We start from the raw sequence: 8714 nt of genomic DNA, 5'->3' as shown, positions 1-8714 counted from the left end.
AGTCAAGATAGTTATCGGATTACGACTAATGTGAGAGGGACTCGACGAGTCACCATATGACTCGACGAGTCGGAACGCATATATAAAGATAACTCTACAATTCGAGAAAAGAGATTTTTGGGAAGTTTCAGAAGTGCTTAACTGCGAATAAGAAGCCAGAAGAACCCTAGACGTTGACCAAAGAAGCTAGAATCCAATCCCGGGAGTAATTAAGGCGTAATTTCATCATTCTACTTAATTCTTTTGTTTTGTCAACATGATTAAGCAACTTGAACTTATTTGTTTGCTGTTATTTACCTTAGTTATGAACTAATTTCTTTAGACTTCTGTTTGGGGATACAAAGTTGACAATATGGTTTGATTGATTGGTAGGATTAATTCCAAGTTGGTGATTAATTGTTATTTTAGCTTGCTAAAGAACCTTGTGTATGAATGATAATTAATTTTCTGTTAATAGGAAGATAATTGATTAGCATGAACATCTATTGATTATCAACCTCATATGATATGTTACCACTATACCATATGTCTAGAATTAATGAACATGAAACTAGGATTAATAAGGAAATTGAGTAAATTCGTGTGCAAGCTTGTGAGATGACCATCAAACAAGAGGTTAATTAAGAATAACGAATTAATTAGCTATTGCAAGTCTAACTTAACCCGAATAATTAATCTAGTAAATATAATTAAATTAAGCAATTGGCCACTGTTTGAATTAGTTTATTTGCTAAGGATTAGGGTAGTGAACACAAACCTAATCACTTGAATCGGTAACCAATGAAAGAATTAATCCATTGCACTATTAACTTAAAATCAACCATAAAGTTAACCGAGTTGAATCTAGTTAATTTGTTCTTTTCTAGTTTTGCATTAGTTTTAGTTAGTAAGTTTCTAGTCTTGTAAAACTAGAGAAAAACCCTTATTTGCTTAATTAAATTAGGTAGAATTAGTTTTTAATTTAATTTGTCGTTCCCTGTGTTCGATACCCTGCTTATTTAGCTATACCACAATTGATAGGTTCACTGCCTTTTGTGTGTTATTTGATAATTAAAGTAGGATTAAAACTAAGTGAGTTTTACACACATCAACCATACATGATGTATTCCAACATAATAGAAACACTGTGCGGAAAACTGTATCATACTACGTCAAATCAAAACAAACTAAATCAATCCCAGGCTAAAAGCTAAAGCTGTGGTGTGTGCGATGCCGTCACCCCGAGCTCTTCCCTTTGCTTGCGGAAGTACCTGAAACCAAAACTGAAACTGTAAGCACGAACCTTAGTGAGCTCCCCCAAACTACCACATACCATACAATATATAAATAAGCACATATTGGGCCTTGCCCACTGCATTCGAGCGAAGTCCGGAACTAACTGCATCGGACCAAAGTCCGGAACTAACTGCATCGGACCAAAGTCTGGAACTAACTGCATCAGACCGAAGTCTGGAACTAACTGGGACCTTGTCCCCTGCATCGGACCAAAGTCCGGAACTAACTGCATTGGACCGGAGTCCGGAACTGACTGCATCGGACCGAAGTCCGGAACTGACTGGCATAGCATAGCAGATCAAAACATATTTCAAATAGCATAGCACACATAATCATAAACTCATACACTGCATACTACGTCAGGCCGTAGCCCATAACACTTAACACATAAATCTTGTCTGAGCCACGAAGGCATGAAACAAACTATCAACTGCATCAGACCAAAGTCCGGAAACTACTGCTACTAAACAGGCCGGCATTGTGGCCTTAGACCCGTTCCTACTGGAAGGAAACTCACCTCGTAAACTGGTTGCTGAGTGTGTGGCTCTGGAAGCTAACTGTTGTTGCTCCTGTATCTCCCCAGCTACAAGTCCATAAACACACTCAATCAAATACTAAACACTGCGCTTGGGTAAGATGACTCTTTTACCCTTGGTCAAAGTCACTCTCATTTGGACTGATTCGCCGAGTTGGGCCGCCCAACTCGCCGAGTCCTACTCTCACTTTTCAATCCTACTCGCTGCTACTCGTCGAGTATGGCATCGACTCGACGAGTACCCTCTTGATCCAAGAACTCATACAATCTTCATCCGACTCGCCGAGTCGGATGAACAACTCGACGAGTTGTTCTTGAGCTTAAGAAGATTGCCTTGGACTCGCCGAGTTGTATGAACAACTCGTCGAGTCCCTCCATTACTGAGTCTACCCTCAGATCGCTTAGTCCACTCTCTAACTCACTGGTTCCACTCGACACTGCTAAAAATGAAGGAATCGGGGACTCGTGACTCGACTCGCCGAGTCGTTCTTCCCGAGTCGCCGAGTTGCCGCCATGCAACTGTTTTTCACTCGATTTAGCTTGAATCCAGAACATACAAATGATAGATCTGAGTCCAATAAGCTGATTTACCACGTAAAGTTTCCAACTTTACGTGTACAAACACATGAACAAGGGAAATAAGGCTAAAAGATGCATAAAAGGGATAGATCTAGGGTTAATATGCAAAGTATCCTTATAAAGGCAATAGATCTGGACTATGGGACTTCTCAATGAGTAGATCTAAGGATATCTCGACTTATTAGGGCATTCATGCAATCATAAGGCTTGGAACAAGCATCAACTAGATCTTAGAAGAGTTCTAATGGAGGTTTAAAGCATAAAACAAGAGGGGAAATCCGAAAATACCTCAAATAACTCAGATTTGCCCTTGGATCTTGGCACTCCACCTCTTCTCCTTGCTCCTTTCTTCTTCTCCTTCTTCAAGCCTTCACAAAATCACAAAAAATCACTTACAAACTCTCAAGGATGAACTAGGGTTTTTCTCACAGCTTTAGAGGGTGAAGGAGGCAAGAATGGGGGCTATAAGGTGACTTAAATAGTGGGCAACCCGGGGATTTAGGGTTTCACCCAGACGGACGGACTCGCCGAGTCCGGGATATGGACTCGCCGAGTCTCCAGCTAACACGTGCTCGAAGTCGCGACCCTACTCGGCGAGTCAGGCTGTGAACTCGCCGAGTCCCTCTTGCAAAACTTTAAAACAATTACTAATGAATTAACATACCGGGAACGGGTCGTTACAATTCTCCCCCACTTATCTCAGACTTCGTCCTCGAAGTCTGCTACGGCTGGATCTGCAAATATCTCCGGGTAGTGCGCTTTCATCTCCTCCTCAGCCTCCCACATCCATTCAGACCCCTTCCGGTGCTGCCACTGTACCTTCACTAGCTGAATTACCTTGTTCCTCAAGGTCTTGGTCTTCCGATCCAGAATCGCGACCGGCCTCTCAATATAATTCAGGCTGCTATCAACCTGAATATCCTCTAGGGGAACGACTGCTGACTCATCCACCAAACACTTCCTCAACTGCGACACGTGGAAGGTGTTGTGGATCTGACTAAGCTCCTCAGGAAGATCTAACCGATAAGCAACCCGACCCACCCGGGCCAAAACCCTAAAAGGACCAATAAATCTAGGGCCCAGCTTGCCCCTCTTCCGGAACCTGATGACACCTTTCCAAGGTGAGACTTTCAAAAGAACCATATCTCCCACCTGGAACTCCAAGTCCGAACGCCTCCTGTCAGCGTAGCTCTTCTGCCGACTCTGCGCAGTCTGCAGCCTACTACGGACCTGCTGGATCAACTCAGTCGTCTTGAGCACCACTTCTGTGCTCCCGATGACTCGCTGACCGACCTTGCCCCAACAAATCGGGGTCCTACACTTCCTCCCATACAGCATCTCAAAAGGAGGTCGATCAATACTCGCATGATAACTGTTGTTATACGAGAATTCCGCTAACGGAAGATACGTATCCCAACTGCCCCCAAAATCTAGAACACATGCCCTAAGCATGTCCTCAAGAGTCTGAATCGTCCTCTCGCTCTGCCCGTCAGTCTGAGGGTGGAAAGCGGTGCTGAAATGGAGACGAGTACCCATCTCGTCGTGGAACCGTTTCCAGAATTTGGACGTGAAACGAACATCTTGGTCTGACACCACCGACACCGGCACTCCATGACGTGCCACAATCTCTCGCACATAGATATCGACTAACTTTTCCGCCGATATACTCTCCTGAATCGGAATAAAATGGGCACTCTTTGTCAACCGATCCACTACAACCCATATCGAATCCACTCCACGTGCGGTCCTGGGGAGTTTGACGTGCCACAATCTCTCGCACATAGATATCGGCTAACATTTCCACACGGGAATGTCTAATGGCTGCATCTTGCCGTGAGGTCTCTGGTGCTCCGCCTTGACCTTCCGGCAGGTCAAGCATCTCTCAACATACCAAGCGGCGTCCCGCATCATGCAGGGCCACCAATAATCAGGTCGAAGATCTCGATACATTTTTGTCGCCCCTGGGTGGATAGAAAATCGAGACTTATGAGCCTCGTCCATCAATACCTGCCGTACTCCACCCCAGTACGGTACCCACACCCTACCATGAAGCGTCAGCAAACCCCGACTATCATAATCAAACGAAGCTACTCAGCCCACTATTCTCTCACACTTCTGCCTCTCCTCCTTGAGACCCTCCATCTGAGCCTCCTTGATCCGCTCCAACAACGGAGTGATCACTGTCATCCTCATACACAGATCTCTGATAGGGGCCGCCGACACTTTGCGGCTTAGGGCGTCGGCCACCACGTTGGCCTTCCCTTGGTGATAAAGGATCTCACAGTCATAATCCTTCAGTACGTCCAACCACCTCCTCTGCCTTATGTTCAAACTCGGCTGATCCATAAGATATCGCAAGCTCTTGTGATCCGTGTATATAGTACAACGGACCCCATAAAGGTAATGTCTCCAAATCTTGAGGGCAAACACAACTGCCCCCAGCTCCAAATCGTGGGTAGGATAATTAGCCTCGTGAGGCTTCAACTGTCTCGAGGCATAAGCTACCACATGGCCTCGCTGCATCAATACTGCCCCCATACCTGTGATCGAAGCATCACAATAGACTACGAAGTCCTCTACTCCCTCTGGCGAGGTAAGGATCGGAGCCTCGCACAATTTCTATCTGAGAGTCTCGAACGCCGCCTGCTACTCAGGCCCCCAACGAAATACCACCGACTTCTTGGTTAGTCGGGTGAGCGGCACTGCTATCTTGGAGAAGTCCTTAATAAATCTCCGATAATACCCTGCCAACCCTAGGAAGCTCCGAATCTCAGATGGAGACTTCGGGACCTCCCACTGCATCACGGCCTCTATCTTGGCCGGATCTACCAAAATACCCTTCTGGTTGACGAGATGACCAAGAAACTGCACCTCACGCAACCAGAACTCACACTTGGAGAACTTTGCGAAAAGTTTCTCCCTCCTCAAAGCCTCCAGCACCTCCCGCAGGTGCTCTTCGTGCTGCCCCTGTGTCTGGGAATATACCAAGATATCGTCTATGAATACTATCACTGACCGATCCAGCATCGGCCTGCACACGCGGTTCATGAGGTCCATGAACGCGGCTGGGGCATTGGTGAGCCCAAATGGCATCACCACGAACTCATAATGACCATACCGGGTCATGAAAGCAGTCTTCTGTACATCCTCATCTCTAACCCTCATCTGATGATAACCGTAGCGTAGATCGATCTTGGAGAACCAAGACGCTCCCTGAAGCTGATCAAACAAGTCATCTATCCTCGGAAGTGGGTAACGGTTCTTCACCGTCACCTTGTTCAACTCCCGATAATCAATGCACATATGATGCGACCCATCCTTCTTCCTCACAAATAGGATCGGCGCTCCCCAAGGCGAACTGCTCGGCCGAATGAAACCCTTGTCTAACAGCTCCTGTAGCTGTGTAGACAACTCCTGCATCTCAGGGGGAGCTAGTCGATACGGTGCTTTGGCTATCGGAGCCGCACCAGGAATTAGGTCGATCCTGAACTCAACCAGCCTCTCGGGAGGTATCCCCGGCAATTCCTCGGGAAACACATCCGGGTAGTCTCGAACAATAGGAACATCATCAACCGTCGTCTTGCCCTTCTCCCGGGCATCCAAGACGTAAGCTACAAAACCGGTGCAACCCTGCTGAATATAGCGCCTCGCCCTAGCGGCGGAACAAAAGATCGGTCCACGTTGTGGCCTCTCGCCCTGAATCACTAACTCTCCCCCACTGGGAGTGCGAATCCTCACTAGCTGAAGCTCACAATCAATCACCGCCCCATTGGGGCTCAGCCAATCCATGCCCACAATAACTTTATTCCCTCGCAGGGGAATAGGGACCAGGTCCACTGAAAACTGCTCATCAAAAATCTGAAGAGTACACCCCCTATGTACTCTGCCGACCCTCACGGTCCTATCATCTGCTATCTCAACCTCTAATGGACAATCCAGCTCCCCTGGAGCTCTGCTAAATCTCTTGCTAAGCGCAAGCGATACGAATGATCGGGTAGCCCCCGAATCGAACAATACCAAAGCAGAAATGCCGTTCACCGAGAACGACCCTAAATAAAGCATATCATCAAGTAATATTCAAACGATAATAATTATTGAAAGATGAAGGAAAGATACATACCCGTCACCACATCAGGAGTCGCTCGCGCCTCCTCTGCTGTCATCTGAAACGCCCTACTCTTCGCCACTGGCGCATCAGATCGGCCCTGCCGGCCATCTGTAATCCTCAAGGTGGCAGGGGCAGGTGCAACCACCTTCCCAGCTGCAGCTAAACTGGGACACTGGGACTTTTTATGTCCCCTCTGATTGCACTGAAAGCAAATCAGATCTGATGCTGTAACCGTAGTAGCAGGGGCCGTACAATCCCTGCTCAAATGACCAGTTCGACCGCACTTGTAGCAGCCAGAACTCCCTGCCTTGCACGCCCCCTCGTGCAATCTCCCACACTTGCCACACCGACCGTGGCTCTACTGACTCCTGGACCTGTGATCTGAAACCTTGGGCTTTTTGCCCAAACTACCTGAACCCGAAACCGCCTCCGGTTTCCTCTTCTTCTCCATCTCGAGATCAATCTCCCTCTCCCGAGCTCTAGCAATCATGTCGTCCAGCGTTTTACAACTGGACCGACTCACAAACATGCGGATATCACTCCGCAACATCTCATGATAACGGGCCTTCTTCATCTCCTCATCGGCTGCATACTGAGGAACAAGAAGAGCCCTCTCCCTGAACTTGGCGGTGATCTCCGCCACTGTCTCTGTAGTCTGGGTAAGGTCCTGAAACTCCCTAGCTAACTGCTGCACCTCAATGACCGGTGCAAACTCCGCCCTGAACCTGGTAGAGAAATCAGCCCAGGTCATGGCATCCAATGCCGCATCATCCCCGATGGCATGTCCGACCTCCTCCCACCAATCTCGTGCCCTGTCCTTCAGAAGACAGGATGCCAATCTGACCTTGTCCCCCTCGGGACACCTGCTAGTGCGGAAAGCATTGGCCACATCCGCCAACCATCTGGTACTCGCTATGGGGTCCCGCGCCCCATGATAGTCTGGAGCTCTGCATGCCCTGAACTCCCTGAACGTAAGTGTGAGCGACCCCATCATGGCCGCCATCTCCGCAAGGAAAATACCCAATCTCTCATCCATCAGCTCTAAAATACCCTCCTTGATCGAACCGAAGATCACATGAGTCTGCTCCAGTATGATGCGGGTAACCTCAGAAGAAAGGAACTCTCTGGTCTGCTCATCCATCTGCCCGACCTCCGGGCCTGATCCCGATCCTGATCCCCCTCCGGCATCTGAGCTGCCGACTGCTGGTCTCGGACGCAAAACTACCATTCTGAAACATATCATAACAACATCAGAACACTGAAATATCTCAAGGGATCATGACACTGCTACTAGCTTCCTGGTCTTGTCTTGGCCTTCCTTGATTCGAGTACGGATCCTCTGCTTTCAGTAGTACGGGCCCATACTACCTTCCACATCTATCCGTACTTTCCTCAAGAACTGCCTTGACTCCACCAAGTCACTTCTACTACTGCTATTCTCTGCTACTCTCATCCTAGGCTTGCCCTAGGGAAACCTCAGGCTCAACACGACTGGTCCTCAGCTGCTGAAGGTGTCCTCATAATGCCAATTAGCCACCACCTAAACACCATCACATGTGATGAGGATCAGATAATCCTTCAAGTAAAAGACCCGTCCCTATAACGGTTGGACTCAAACAAGAGTTGCGCAATAGGGCCAGTTCTAGCACTCTGGGATTATTCAACCCTGATCACATGTGGTGTGACGTGTTCACCTAATGGCTAACTCCCATCACTCAGAACCCCACAAAGCACGAAGCAAGCAGCATTCGGATAAGGGAAACCGACTCAGGCAAAACTATTCTCATAACAAGAAACTATACTAGCATAGGATGCTAAGCTCATCCTATCAGGCATAACCTAAACAGGCTATCCTACTGCTGTCTACTCAATACTAGCATGCAATACTCATAAAGCTGTAACACATAAGCAAGCACATAAGGCATTCTCCTAGATCCTTAGTCCTATACTAGCATGCTGTTCTACTGAAACTGAAACTGAACAAATAACTTGTATGGGTAATTTGGGAGTACTTACTTGAGCTCGGCTGACCGCATGCAAACACCTCTATCTTGTTAAAAACAATTCTTTCTTTCTAAGTGCTTCCAAAATTCTCTTTGTAAAACGTTTTTATTTTTAAAAATAAAATCTTTTATTTCCCTTAGTTTGAGTTCAGATACACCCGGAAGTGTATCCGAATCCCTCAAACCAGGGATCTGATACCAACTTGAAACGATC

Source organism: Lactuca saligna, chromosome 4, assembly GCF_052625555.1.
Source record: "Lactuca saligna cultivar CGN05327 chromosome 4, ASM5262555v1, whole genome shotgun sequence".
Lineage (NCBI taxonomy): Eukaryota > Viridiplantae > Streptophyta > Magnoliopsida > Asterales > Asteraceae > Lactuca > Lactuca saligna.
The sequence above is the reverse complement of the archived record's forward strand: the minus strand, read 5'-3'. Positions refer to the sequence as shown.